Here is a 13,218-nt window from a genome sequence, read left to right as displayed (position 1 = left end):
AATTCGGTGACAGCCAAACCTCGGTATCATCAGAACTCAGTTTTGCAAGCAACTGAACAGAACAAATTGCAGAAGTTTCAAAACACGTGTTGACAAGCTGAAGCAGCTGTACGCGATTGTTTTGATTGTCGTTAAGCGAAATGCGTATCATTGTCACATGTGTAATGCGTACGCGTAAACTTAAATCATTGTTTCACGCGCATACCGCGCCCTAGCGTCGACGCGCTTGACGTTGCGAGCTCACATGCGTGTATTGGACAACACGAAATCAATGCAATTCAGGCTGCAAAATGAACAAAACAAAACATCGCATGTTGACCTTAATTTGTGTTATCCGTGCTTCTGCAAAATAAAAAATATAACGTGTTGTGTTTGTTTCTTTGTTTGTTTGTGTGTCAACATGGGTAGGCCTATGTTAAAAGGGTATTGGTGTTACGAGTTGCATTTTTATACTTTTTAAAATTTTGTATTGTTTAGAGATTTCCCTACCTAAATTAAAATTTTGTGCGTGAGTGATTGTTTTTGTGTATCCTGGATGTCCATCCTTGATCCTCATTTCTTTACACTACACTAGTCAATGTTAGCATCTGCAATTCTATACTATAGCGCAGTCACATCCTTGATCTTCAAAACTTCATTTGAGCAAGTCACATCCTTGATCTTCAAAACTTTATTTGAGCCAAGTCACAGCCTTGATCCTCATTTCTTTATACTACACTAGTCAATGTTAGCACCCGCAATTCTATACTATTATATAGCACAGTCACATCCTTGATCTTCAAAACTTGATTTGAGCCAAGTCACAAAGTCACATCCTTGATCCTCGTTTCTTTATACTACACTAGTCAATGGTAGCATCTGCAATTCTATACTATAGGGCAGTTTCATCATTGATCTTCAAAACTTGATTTGAGCCAAGTCACATCCTTGATCTTCATTTCTTTATATACTTAGCACCTGTAATTCTATACTATACCGCGACCACATCCTTGATCTTCAAAACTTGATTTGAGCAAAGTCACAGCCTTGATCCTCATTTCTTAGTCAATGTTATCATCTGCGATTTCATACCGGGGGTTGGCCCACTATACATCCTTGATCCTCATATTTTTATTTGAGGCCCGTGACATCCTTGATCCTCATTTCTTTACACTACACTAGCCGATGTTTGCTATCTACTGAAGATAGCTCGAACCAAGTAAATCGGTTGCATTTAAGGTTTCGCGCAAGATTTGAAAAGGACGACCAGTTTACCTTGTGACTGTGACACTGAATTTGGTAAACTTACGCGAACCGGACGTGCAACCCGTGATTTGGTGTAGTTCCTAAAAATGAAAAGACTAGAATCTCATGAGCACAATTTGAATAAAGTTAGTTGTATAAGATTCACCAAGAGCATAAAGTGTTGCACAATAATTTGGCTACAATTATAGAAGGTTTGAAAGAAAAGTGAGCAAGCATTCTGACACAGTCAACGCTAAACTATTATAAGTAAGCTAAAATCGGTGTTTCATATGTCTACGGCCATACCACGTTGAATACACCGGTTCTCGTCCGAACTCCGAAGTTAAGCAACGTCGGGCCCGGTTAGTACTTGGATGGGAGACCGCTTGGGAATACCGGGTGCTGTAGACTTTTGCATTCAAATTCTTCTTTTTTATTTTTGCTCGTGTTTATGTTTGTTTCCTCTGTCGCCTGTGATGTAATTTTTCTCTCTACAAAGCGACTTTGTTCAAAATATGATATTTATTCACAACTCCTGGCGCGTACATCTAGTGTACAACAATCCAAAAATAGCTATCCAAACGCCACCACATAGCACTAACATTGAGTCGATCGTGGTCAGCTGCTGAATGGGAGACCAACAACTTTTTGTGTAATTCATATTATGATATGAGGTAAAACAAATAGGCCTAAGCGCTGTACTGTTGCCTAGATATCGTAAAAAATGCCAAAAAATACAGCTGTGAATCGCGAAATTCAATCAAAGTAACATATTCGCAGCTGAAACTTTATGATAATTTGCAATCATAATCAATACAACCAAATCATCATACTGATACTTACTGCTTTTATGGAGTAGGTCTACGGCGCGGTAGGAAGACCGACAGCAGCACGGATCTCGGGCATTTGCAAGTAGATATTCCACCTTATCACAAAATAGAATGATAGACACATTTTCTTTTTGGCAAATTAAAGACGTAATTCGGTGACAGCCAAACCTCGGTATCATCAGAACTCAGTTTTGCAAGCAACTGAACAGAACAAATTGCAGAAGTTTCAAAACACGTGTTGACAAGCTGAAGCAGCTGTACGCGATTGTTTTCATGTCGTTAAGCGAAATGCGTATCATTGTCACATGTGTAATGCGTACGCGTAAACTTAAATCATTGTTTCACGCGCATACCGCGCCCTAGCGTCGACGCGCTTGACGTTGCGAGCTCACATGCGTGTATTGGACAACACGAAATCAATGCAATTCAGGCTGCAAAATGAACAAAACAAAACATCGCATGTTGACCTTAATTTGTGTTATCCGTGCTTCTGCAAAATAAAAAATATAACGTGTTGTGTTTGTTTCTTTGTTTGTTTGTGTGTCAACATGGGTAGGCCTATGTTAAAAGGGTATTGGTGTTACGAGTTGCATTTTTTATACTTTTTAAAATTTTGTATTGTTTAGAGATTTCCCTACCTAAATTAAAATTTTGTGCGTGAGTGATTGTTTTTGTGTATCCTGGATGTCCATCCTTGATCCTCATTTCTTTACACTACACTAGTCAATGTTAGCATCTGCAATTCTATACTATAGCGCAGTCACATCCTTGATCTTCAAAACTTCATTTGAGCAAGTCACATCCTTGATCTTCAAAACTTTATTTGAGCCAAGTCACAGCCTTGATCCTCATTTCTTTATACTACACTAGTCAATGTTAGCACCCGCAATTCTATACTATTATATAGCACAGTCACATCCTTGATCTTCAAAACTTGATTTGAGCCAAGTCACAAAGTCACATCCTTGATCCTCGTTTCTTTATACTACACTAGTCAATGGTAGCATCTGCAATTCTATACTATAGGGCAGTTTCATCATTGATCTTCAAAACTTGATTTGAGCCAAGTCACATCCTTGATCTTCATTTCTTTATATACTTAGCACCTGTAATTCTATACTATACCGCGACCACATCCTTGATCTTCAAAACTTGATTTGAGCAAAGTCACAGCCTTGATCCTCATTTCTTAGTCAATGTTATCATCTGCGATTTCATACCGGGGGTTGGCCCACTATACATCCTTGATCCTCATATTTTTATTTGAGGCCCGTGACATCCTTGATCCTCATTTCTTTACACTACACTAGCCGATGTTTGCTATCTACTGAAGATAGCTCGAACCAAAGTAAATCGGTTGCATTTAAGGTTTCGCGCAAGATTTGAAAAAGACGACCAGTTTACCTTGTGACTGTGACACTGAATTTGGTAAACTTACGCGAACCGGACGTGCAACCCGTGATTTGGTGTAGTTCCTAAAAATGAAAAGACTAGAATCTCATGAGCACAATTTGAATAAAGTTAGTTGTATAAGATTCACCAAGAGCATAAAGTGTTGCACAATAATTTGGCTACAATTATAGAAGGTTTGAAAGAAAAGTGAGCAAGCATTCTGACACAGTCAACGCTAAACTATTATAAGTAAGCTAAAATCGGTGTTTCATATGTCTACGGCCATACCACGTTGAATACACCGGTTCTCGTCCGAACTCCGAAGTTAAGCAACGTCGGGCCCGGTTAGTACTTGGATGGGAGACCGCTTGGGAATACCGGGTGCTGTAGACTTTTGCATTCAAATTCTTCTTTTTTATTTTTGCTCGTGTTTATGTTTGTTTCCTCTGTCGCCTGTGATGTAATTTTTCTCTCTACAAAGCGACTTTGTTCAAAATATGATATTTTTTCTCTATTTCTGGAGCGTACATCTAGTGTACAACAAATTAAAAATAGCTATCCAAACGCCACCACATAGCACTAACATTGAGTCGATCGTGGTCAGCTGCTGAATGGGAGACCAACAACTTTTGTGTAATTCATATTATGATATGAGGTAAAACAAATAGGCCTAAGCGCTGTACTGTTGCCTAGCTATCGTAAAAATGCCAAAAAATACAGCTGTGAATCGCGAAATTCAATCAAAGTAACATATTCGCAGCTGAAACTTTATGATAATTTGCAATCATAATCAATACAACCAAATCATCATACTGATACTTACTGCTTTTATGGAGTAGGTCTACGGCGCGGTAGGAAGACCGACAGCAGCACGGATCTCGGGCATTTGCAAGTAGATATTCCACCTTATCACAAAATAGAATGATAGACACATTTTCTTTTTGGCAAATTAAAGACGTAATTCGGTGACAGCCAAACCTCGGTATCATCAGAACTCAGTTTTGCAAGCAACTGAACAGAACAAATTGCAGAAGTTTCAAAACACGTGTTGACAAGCTGAAGCAGCTGTACGCGATTGTTTTGATTGTCGTTAAGCGAAATGCGTATCATTGTCACATGTGTAATGCGTACGCGTAAACTTAAATCATTGTTTCACGCGCATACCGCGCCCTAGCGTCGACGCGCTTGACGTTGCGAGCTCACATGCGTGTATTGGACAACACGAAATCAATGCAATTCAGGCTGCAAAATGAACAAAACAAAACATCGCATGTTGACCTTAATTTGTGTTATCCGTGCTTCTGCAAAATAAAAAATATAACGTGTTGTGTTTGTTTCTTTGTTTGTTTGTGTGTCAACATGGGTAGGCCTATGTTAAAAGGGTATTGGTGTTACGAGTTGCATTTTTATACTTTTTAAAATTTTGTATTGTTTAGAGATTTCCCTACCTAAATTAAAATTTTGTGCGTGAGTGATTGTTTTTGTGTATCCTGGATGTCCATCCTTGATCCTCATTTCTTTACACTACACTAGTCAATGTTAGCATCTGCAATTCTATACTATAGCGCAGTCACATCCTTGATCTTCAAAACTTCATTTGAGCAAGTCACATCCTTGATCTTCAAAACTTTATTTGAGCCAAGTCACAGCCTTGATCCTCATTTCTTTATACTACACTAGTCAATGTTAGCACCTGCAATTCTATACTATTATATAGCACAGTCACATCCTTGATCTTCAAAACTTGATTTGAGCCAAGTCACAAAGTCACATCCTTGATCCTCGTTTCTTTATACTACACTAGTCAATGGTAGCATCTGCAATTCTATACTATAGGGCAGTTTCATCATTGATCTTCAAAACTTGATTTGAGCCAAGTCACATCCTTGATCTTCATTTCTTTATATACTTAGCACCTGTAATTCTATACTATACCGCGACCACATCCTTGATCTTCAAAACTTGATTTGAGCAAAGTCACAGCCTTGATCCTCATTTCTTAGGGGGCTGGCATTTTCTTCGGAAGTGGGGGGGTCACAAAAATACTGGGGGGGTCATAGAATTTTCAGACCAAAAATAGGGGGTTATAATTTTTTAGCACCCAAAATAGGTTATAGAATTATTAAGGGCTGGTGACTTAAAATTTTCGCGCGCTGCGCGCGCATTATGTAACTTCGAAGTCGAAATGTGCGTACAATCTATGCAAAATTTTTACACTCTCCACGCGCCTTCTTTACACTTACAATAAAAATTTTATCGCGCTACACACACTTTCTTCACTTTTAAGTTTTGACGCGCTCCGCGCCTTAGTTCCGGCAATGAATCATTTTTCTTGAGTCTGTGTAGTTGGAAGGGGGGGGGGGTCATAAAATTTTTCGACCCGCGATAGGGGGGGGCGTAAAAAAATTTTGCCCGCGATAGGGGGGTCATAAAAATTGACTCCGGTCACCGACATATTTGTGACCCCCCCCCTTCCGAAGAAAATGCCAGCCCCCTTAGTCAATGTTATCATCTGTGATTTCATACCGGGGGTTGGCCCACTATACATCCTTGATCCTCATATTTTTATTTGAGGCCCGTGACATCCTTGATCCTCATTTCTTTACACTATACTAGCCGATGTTTGCTATCTACTGAAGATAGCTCGAACCAAGTAAATCGGTTGCATTTAAGGTTTCGCGCAAGATTTGAAAAGACGACCAGTTTACCTTGTGACTGTGACACTGAATTTGGTAAACTTACGCGAACCGGACGTGCAACCCGTCGTGATTTGGTGTAGTTCCTAAAAATGAAAAGACTAGAATCTCATCAGCACAATTTGAATAAAGTTAGTTGTAAAGTGTTGCACAATAATTTGGCTACAATTATAGAAGGTTTGAAAGAAAAGTGAGCAAGCATTCTGACACAGTCAACGCTAAACTATTATAAGTAAGCTAAAATCGGTGTTTCATATGTCTACGGCCATACCACGTTGAATACACCGGTTCTCGTCCGAACTCCGAAGTTAAGCAACGTCGGGCCCGGTTAGTACTTGGATGGGAGACCGCTTGGGAATACCGGGTGCTGTAGACTTTTGCATTCAAATTCTTCTTTTGTATTTTTGCTCGTGTTTATGTTTGTTTCCTCTGTCGCCTGTGATGTAATTTTTCTCTCTACAAAGCGACTTTGTTCAAAATATGATATTTTTTCTCAATTTCTGGAGCGTACATCTAGTGTACAACAATTCAAAAATAGCTATCCAAACGCCACCACATAGCACTAACATTGAGTCGATCGTGGTCAGCTGCTGAATGGGAGACCAACAACTTTTTGTGTAATTCATATTATGATATGAGGTAAAACAAATAGGCCTAAGCGCTGTACTGTTGCCTAGCTATCGTAAAAAATGCCAAAAAATACAGCTGTGAATCGCGAAATTCAATCAAAGTAACATATTCGCAGCTGAAACTTTATGATAATTTGCAATCATAATCAATACAACCAAATCATCATACTGATACTTACTGCTTTTATGGAGTAGGTCTACGGCGCGGTAGGAAGACCGACAGCAGCACGGATCTCGGGCATTTGCAAGTAGATATTCCACCTTATCACAAAATAGAATGATAGACACATTTTCTTTTTGGCAAATTAAAGACGTAATTCGGTGACAGCCAAACCTCGGTATCATCAGAACTCAGTTTTGCAAGCAACTGAACAGAACAAATTGCAGAAGTTTCAAAACACGTGTTGACAAGCTGAAGCAGCTGTACGCGATTGTTTTGATTATCGTTAAGCGAAATGCGTATCATTGTCACATGTGTAATGCGTACGCGTAAACTTAAATCATTGTTTCACGCGCATACCGCGCCCTAGCGTCGACGCGCTTGACGTTGCGAGCTCACATGCGTGTATTGGACAACACGAAATCAATGCAATTCAGGCTGCAAAATGAACAAAACAAAACATCGCATGTTGACCTTAATTTGTGTTATCCGTGCTTCTGCAAAATAAAAAATATAACGTGTTGTGTTTGTTTCTTTGTTTGTTTGTGTGTCAACATGGGTAGGCCTATGTTAAAAGGGTATTGGTGTTACGAGTTGCATTTTTTATACTTTTTAAAATTTTGTATTGTTTAGAGATTTCCCTACCTAAAAATTAAAATTTTGTGCGTGAGTGATTGTTTTTGTGTATCCTGGATGTCCATCCTTGATCCTCATTTCTTTACACTACACTAGTCAATGTTAGCATCTGCAATTCTATACTATAGCGCAGTCACATCCTTGATCTTCAAAACTTCATTTGAGCAAGTCACATCCTTGATCTTCAAAACTTTATTTGAGCCAAGTCACAGCCTTGATCCTCATTTCTTTATACTACACTAGTCAATGTTAGCACCCGCAATTCTATACTATTATATAGCACAGTCACATCCTTGATCTTCAAAACTTGATTTGAGCCAAGTCACAAAGTCACATCCTTGATCCTCGTTTCTTTATACTACACTAGTCAATGGTAGCATCTGCAATTCTATACTATAGGGCAGTTTCATCATTGATCTTCAAAACTTGATTTGAGCCAAGTCACATCCTTGATCTTCATTTCTTTATATACTTAGCACCTGTAATTCTATACTATACCGCGACCACATCCTTGATCTTCAAAACTTGATTTGAGCAAAGTCACAGCCTTGATCCTCATTTCTTAGTCAATGTTATCATCTGCGATTTCATACCGGGGGTTGGCCCACTATACATCCTTGATCCTCATATTTTTATTTGAGGCCCGTGACATCCTTGATCCTCATTTCTTTACACTACACTAGCCGATGTTTGCTATCTACTGAAGATAGCTCGAACCAAGTAAATCGGTTGCATTTAAGGTTTCGCGCAAGATTTGAAAAGACGACCAGTTTACCTTGTGACTGTGACACTGAATTTGGTAAACTTACGCGAACCGGACGTGCAACCCGTGATTTGGTGTAGTTCCTAAAAATGAAAAGACTAGAATCTCATGAGCACAATTTGAATAAAGTTAGTTGTATAAGATTCACCAAGAGCATAAAGTGTTGCACAATAATTTGGCTACAATTATAGAAGGTTTGAAAGAAAAGTGAGCAAGCATTCTGACACAGTCAACGCTAAACTATTATAAGTAAGCTAAAATCGGTGTTTCATATGTCTACGGCCATACCACGTTGAATACACCGGTTCTCGTCCGAACTCCGAAGTTAAGCAACGTCGGGCCCGGTTAGTACTTGGATGGGAGACCGCTTGGGAATACCGGGTGCTGTAGACTTTTGCATTCAAATTCTTCTTTTTTATTTTGCTCGTGTTTATGTTTGTTTCCTCTGTCGCCTGTGATGTAATTTTTCTCTCTACAAAGCGACTTTGTTCAAAATATGATATTTTTTCTCAATTTCTGGAGCGTACATCTAGTGTACAACAATTCAAAAATAGCTATCCAAACGCCACCACATAGCACTAACATTGAGTCGATCGTGGTCAGCTGCTGAATGGGAGACCAACAACTTTTTGTGTAATTCATATTATGATATGAGGTAAAACAAATAGGCCTAAGCGCTGTACTGTTGCCTAGCTATCGAAAAAAAAAAAAAAAAATACAGCTGTGAATCGCGAAATTCAATCAAAGTAACATATTCGCAGCTGAAACTTTATGATAATTTGCAATCATAATCAATACAACCAAATCATCATACTGATACTTACTGCTTTTATGGAGTAGGTCTACGGCGCGGTAGGAAGACCGACAGCAGCACGGTCTCGGGCATTTGCAAGTAGATATTCCACCTTATCACAAAATAGAATGATAGACACATTTTCTTTTTGGCAAATTAAAGACGTAATTCGGTGACAGCCAAACCTCGGTATCATCAGAACTCAGTTTTGCAAGCAACTGAACAGAACAAATTGCAGAAGTTTCAAAACACGTGTTGACAAGCTGAAGCAGCTGTACGCGATTGTTTTGATTGTCGTTAAGCGAAATGCGTATCATTGTCACATGTGTAATGCGTACGCGTAAACTTAAATCATTGTTTCACGCGCATACCGCGCCCTAGCGTCGACGCGCTTGACGTTGCGAGCTCACATGCGTGTATTGGACAACACGAAATCAATGCAATTCAGGCTGCAAAATGAACAAAACAAAACATCGCATGTTGACCTTAATTTGTGTTATCCGTGCTTCTGCAAAATAAAAAATATAACGTGTTGTGTTTGTTTCTTTGTTTGTGTGTCAACATGGGTAGGCCTATGTTAAAAGGGTATTGGTGTTACGAGTTGCATTTTTATACTTTTTAAAATTTTGTATTGTTTAGAGATTTCCCTACCTAAATTAAAATTTTGTGCGTGAGTGATTGTTTTTGTGTATCCTGGATGTCCATCCTTGATCCTCATTTCTTTACACTACACTAGTCAATGTTAGCATCTGCAATTCTATACTATAGCGCAGTCACATCCTTGATCTTCAAAACTTCATTTGAGCAAGTCACATCCTTGATCTTCAAAACTTTATTTGAGCCAAGTCACAGCCTTGATCCTCATTTCTTTATACTACACTAGTCAATGTTAGCACCCGCAATTCTATACTATTATATAGCACAGTCACATCCTTGATCTTCAAAACTTGATTTGAGCCAAGTCACAAAGTCACATCCTTGATCCTCGTTTCTTTATACTACACTAGTCAATGGTAGCATCTGCAATTCTATACTATAGGGCAGTTTCATCATTGATCTTCAAAACTTGATTTGAGCCAAGTCACATCCTTGATCTTCATTTCTTTATATACTTAGCACCTGTAATTCTATACTATACCGCGACCACATCCTTGATCTTCAAAACTTGATTTGAGCAAAGTCACAGCCTTGATCCTCATTTCTTAGTCAATGTTATCATCTGCGATTTCATACCGGGGGTTGGCCCACTATACATCCTTGATCCTCATATTTTTATTTGAGGCCCGTGACATCCTTGATTCTCATTTCTTTACACTACACTAGCCGATGTTTGCTATCTACTGAAGATAGCTCGAACCAAGTAAATCGGTTGCATTTAAGGTTTCGCGCAAGATTTGAAAAGACGACCAGTTTACCTTGTGACTGTGACACTGAATTTGGTAAACTTACGCGAACCGGACGTGCAACCCGTGATTTGGTGTAGTTCCTAAAAAATGAAAAGACTAGAATCTCATGAGCACAATTTGAATAAAGTTAGTTGTATAAGATTCACCAAGAGCATAAAGTGTTGCACAATAATTTGGCTACAATTATAGAAGGTTTGAAAGAAAAGTGAGCAAGCATTCTGACACAGTCAACGCTAAACTATTATAAGTAAGCTAAAATCGGTGTTTCATATGTCTACGGCCATACCACGTTGAATACACCGGTTCTCGTCCGAACTCCGAAGTTAAGCAACGTCGGGCCCGGTTAGTACTTGGATGGGAGACCGCTTGGGAATACCGGGTGCTGTAGACTTTTGCATTCAAATTCTTCTTTTTTATTTTTGCTCGTGTTTATGTTTGTTTCCTCTGTCGCCTGTGATGTAATTTTTCTCTCTACAAAGCGACTTTGTTCAAAATATGATATTTTTTCTCAATTTCTGGAGCGTACATCTAGTGTACAACAATTCAAAAATAGCTATCCAAACGCCACCACATAGCACTAACATTGAGTCGATCGTGGTCAGCTGCTGAATGGGAGACCAACAACTTTTTTTGTAATTCATATTATGATATGAGGTAAAACAAATAGGCCTAAGCGCTGTACTGTTGCCTAGCTATCGTAAAAATGCCAAAAATACAGCTGTGAATCGCGAAATTCAATCAAAGTAACATATTCGCAGCTGAAACTTTATGATAATTTGCAATCATAATCAATACAACCAAATCATCATACTGATACTTACTGCTTTTATGGAGTAGGTCTACGGCGGGGTAGGAAGACCGACAGCAGCACGGATCTCGGGCATTTGCAAGTAGATATTCCACCTTATCACAAAATAGAATGATAGACACATTTTCTTTTTGGCAAATTAAAGACGTAATTCGGTGACAGCCAAACCTCGGTATCATCAGAACTCAGTTTTGCAAGCAACTGAACAGAACAAATTGCAGAAGTTTCAAAACACGTGTTGACAAGCTGAAGCAGCTGTACGCGATTGTTTTGATTGTCGTTAAGCGAAATGCGTATCATTGTCACATGTGTAATGCGTACGCGTAAACTTAAATCATTGTTTCACGCGCATACCGCGCCCTAGCGTCGACGCGCTTGACGTTGCGAGCTCACATGCGTGTATTGGACAACACGAAATCAATGCAATTCAGGCTGCAAAATGAACAAAACAAAACATCGCATGTTGACCTTAATTTGTGTTATCCGTGCTTCTGCAAAATAAAAAATATAACGTGTTGTGTTTGTTTCTTTGTTTGTTTGTGTGTCAACATGGGTAGGCCTATGTTAAAAGGGTATTGGTGTTACGAGTTGCATTATTTATACTTTTTAAAATTTTGTATTGTTTAGAGATTTCCCTACCTAAATTAAAATTTTGTGCGTGAGTGATTGTTTTTGTGTATCCTGGATGTCCATCCTTGATCCTCATTTCTTTACACTACACTAGTCAATGTTAGCATCTGCAATTCTATACTATAGCGCAGTCACATCCTTGATCTTCAAAACTTCATTTGAGCAAGTCACATCCTTGATCTTCAAAACTTTATATGAGCCAAGTCACAGCCTTGATCCTCATTTCTTTATAATACACTGGTCAATGTTAGCATCCGCAATTCTATACTATGGAGAGCACAGTCACACCCTTGATCTTCAAAACTTGATTTGAGCCAAGTCACAAAGTCACATCCTTGATCCTCATTTCTTTATACTACACTAGTCAATGGTAGCATCTGCAATTCTATTTGTAGTAATTCTATACTATACCGCGACCACATCCTTGATCGTCAAAACTTGATTTGAGCAAAGTCACAGCCTTGATCCTCATTTCTTAGTCAATGTTATCATCTGCGATTTCATACCGGGGGTAGGCCCACTATACATCCTTGATCCTCATATTTTTATTTGAGGCCCGTGACATCCTTGATCCTCATTTCTTTACACTACACTAGCCGATGTTTGCTATCTACTGAAGATAGCTCGGTTGCATTTAAGGTTTCGCGCAAGATTAAGCAACGTCGGTAAATAGCAATGCACGTCTTCCACTATTTATTTTATTTATAGCAACAGCTTTACAGAAAGGGATAGCAATTCATGTTTTCCATTATGTTGGACGATGGTTACCTATATAAAGTTTTGAAAACACAAAAAAGAAGACAATTCAACACAAAAGTAAACGTATTTACATCTTTTTATTTACATAATTACATATTTACATCTTTTATTTACATACTTACATATTTACATAATTTACATAATTACATTGTTCATTAGTATTAATGACCTAAGCACTTGTCTGGGAGCACGCCTTGGAATACCGGGTGCTGTAGAATTTTGCATTCTAATCCTTCATTTTTATTTTTACTCGTGTTGAAGTTTGTTTCCTCTATCTCCTGTGAGATAAGCAGCTTTGTTCAATGATATGATTTTTTCTCACTATTTAAGTTTCTGGAGCACACCGACATAACAACTCGAAATTAATTGCAACCAGGGGGCCACCACATAGCACCAACATCAGTGGCGTAGCCTTCTGTGAGAAGACTTGCCCCCTCTTCTTGCCCCACCCCCGCGTGGGATGATACCGGTAGCTGCCCTGATATTTACAAT

General features: G+C 38.8%; 5 non-coding genes across 5 annotated transcripts; all 5 read left to right on the top strand.

Moving 5' to 3' along the window:
- The first annotated feature begins 1,516 nt into the window (after positions 1 to 1,516).
- On the top strand, positions 1,517 to 1,635 carry LOC140156121 (5S ribosomal RNA). Its single transcript, XR_011859486.1, has one exon. It is a non-coding gene; the product is annotated as a 5S ribosomal RNA (ribosomal RNA).
- A 2,085-nt stretch (positions 1,636 to 3,720) lies between these two features.
- LOC140156120 (5S ribosomal RNA) lies at positions 3,721 to 3,839 on the top strand. Its single transcript, XR_011859485.1, has one exon. It is a non-coding gene; the product is annotated as a 5S ribosomal RNA (ribosomal RNA).
- Positions 3,840 to 6,399: 2,560 nt separating this feature from the next.
- LOC140156109 (5S ribosomal RNA) lies at positions 6,400 to 6,518 on the top strand. The gene has a single exon (XR_011859476.1). It is a non-coding gene; the product is annotated as a 5S ribosomal RNA (ribosomal RNA).
- Positions 6,519 to 8,604: 2,086 nt separating this feature from the next.
- Positions 8,605 to 8,723, top strand: LOC140156099 (5S ribosomal RNA). The gene has a single exon (XR_011859466.1). It is a non-coding gene; the product is annotated as a 5S ribosomal RNA (ribosomal RNA).
- Positions 8,724 to 10,801: 2,078 nt separating this feature from the next.
- LOC140156088 (5S ribosomal RNA) lies at positions 10,802 to 10,920 on the top strand. Its single transcript, XR_011859455.1, has one exon. It is a non-coding gene; the product is annotated as a 5S ribosomal RNA (ribosomal RNA).
- Positions 10,921 to 13,218: the final 2,298 nt, after the last annotated feature.

This window comes from Amphiura filiformis, chromosome 6, assembly GCF_039555335.1.
Source record: "Amphiura filiformis chromosome 6, Afil_fr2py, whole genome shotgun sequence".
Lineage (NCBI taxonomy): Eukaryota > Metazoa > Echinodermata > Ophiuroidea > Amphilepidida > Amphiuridae > Amphiura > Amphiura filiformis.
Note: the sequence above shows the minus strand (reverse complement) of the source record. Positions and strands in the feature narration are given on the sequence as shown.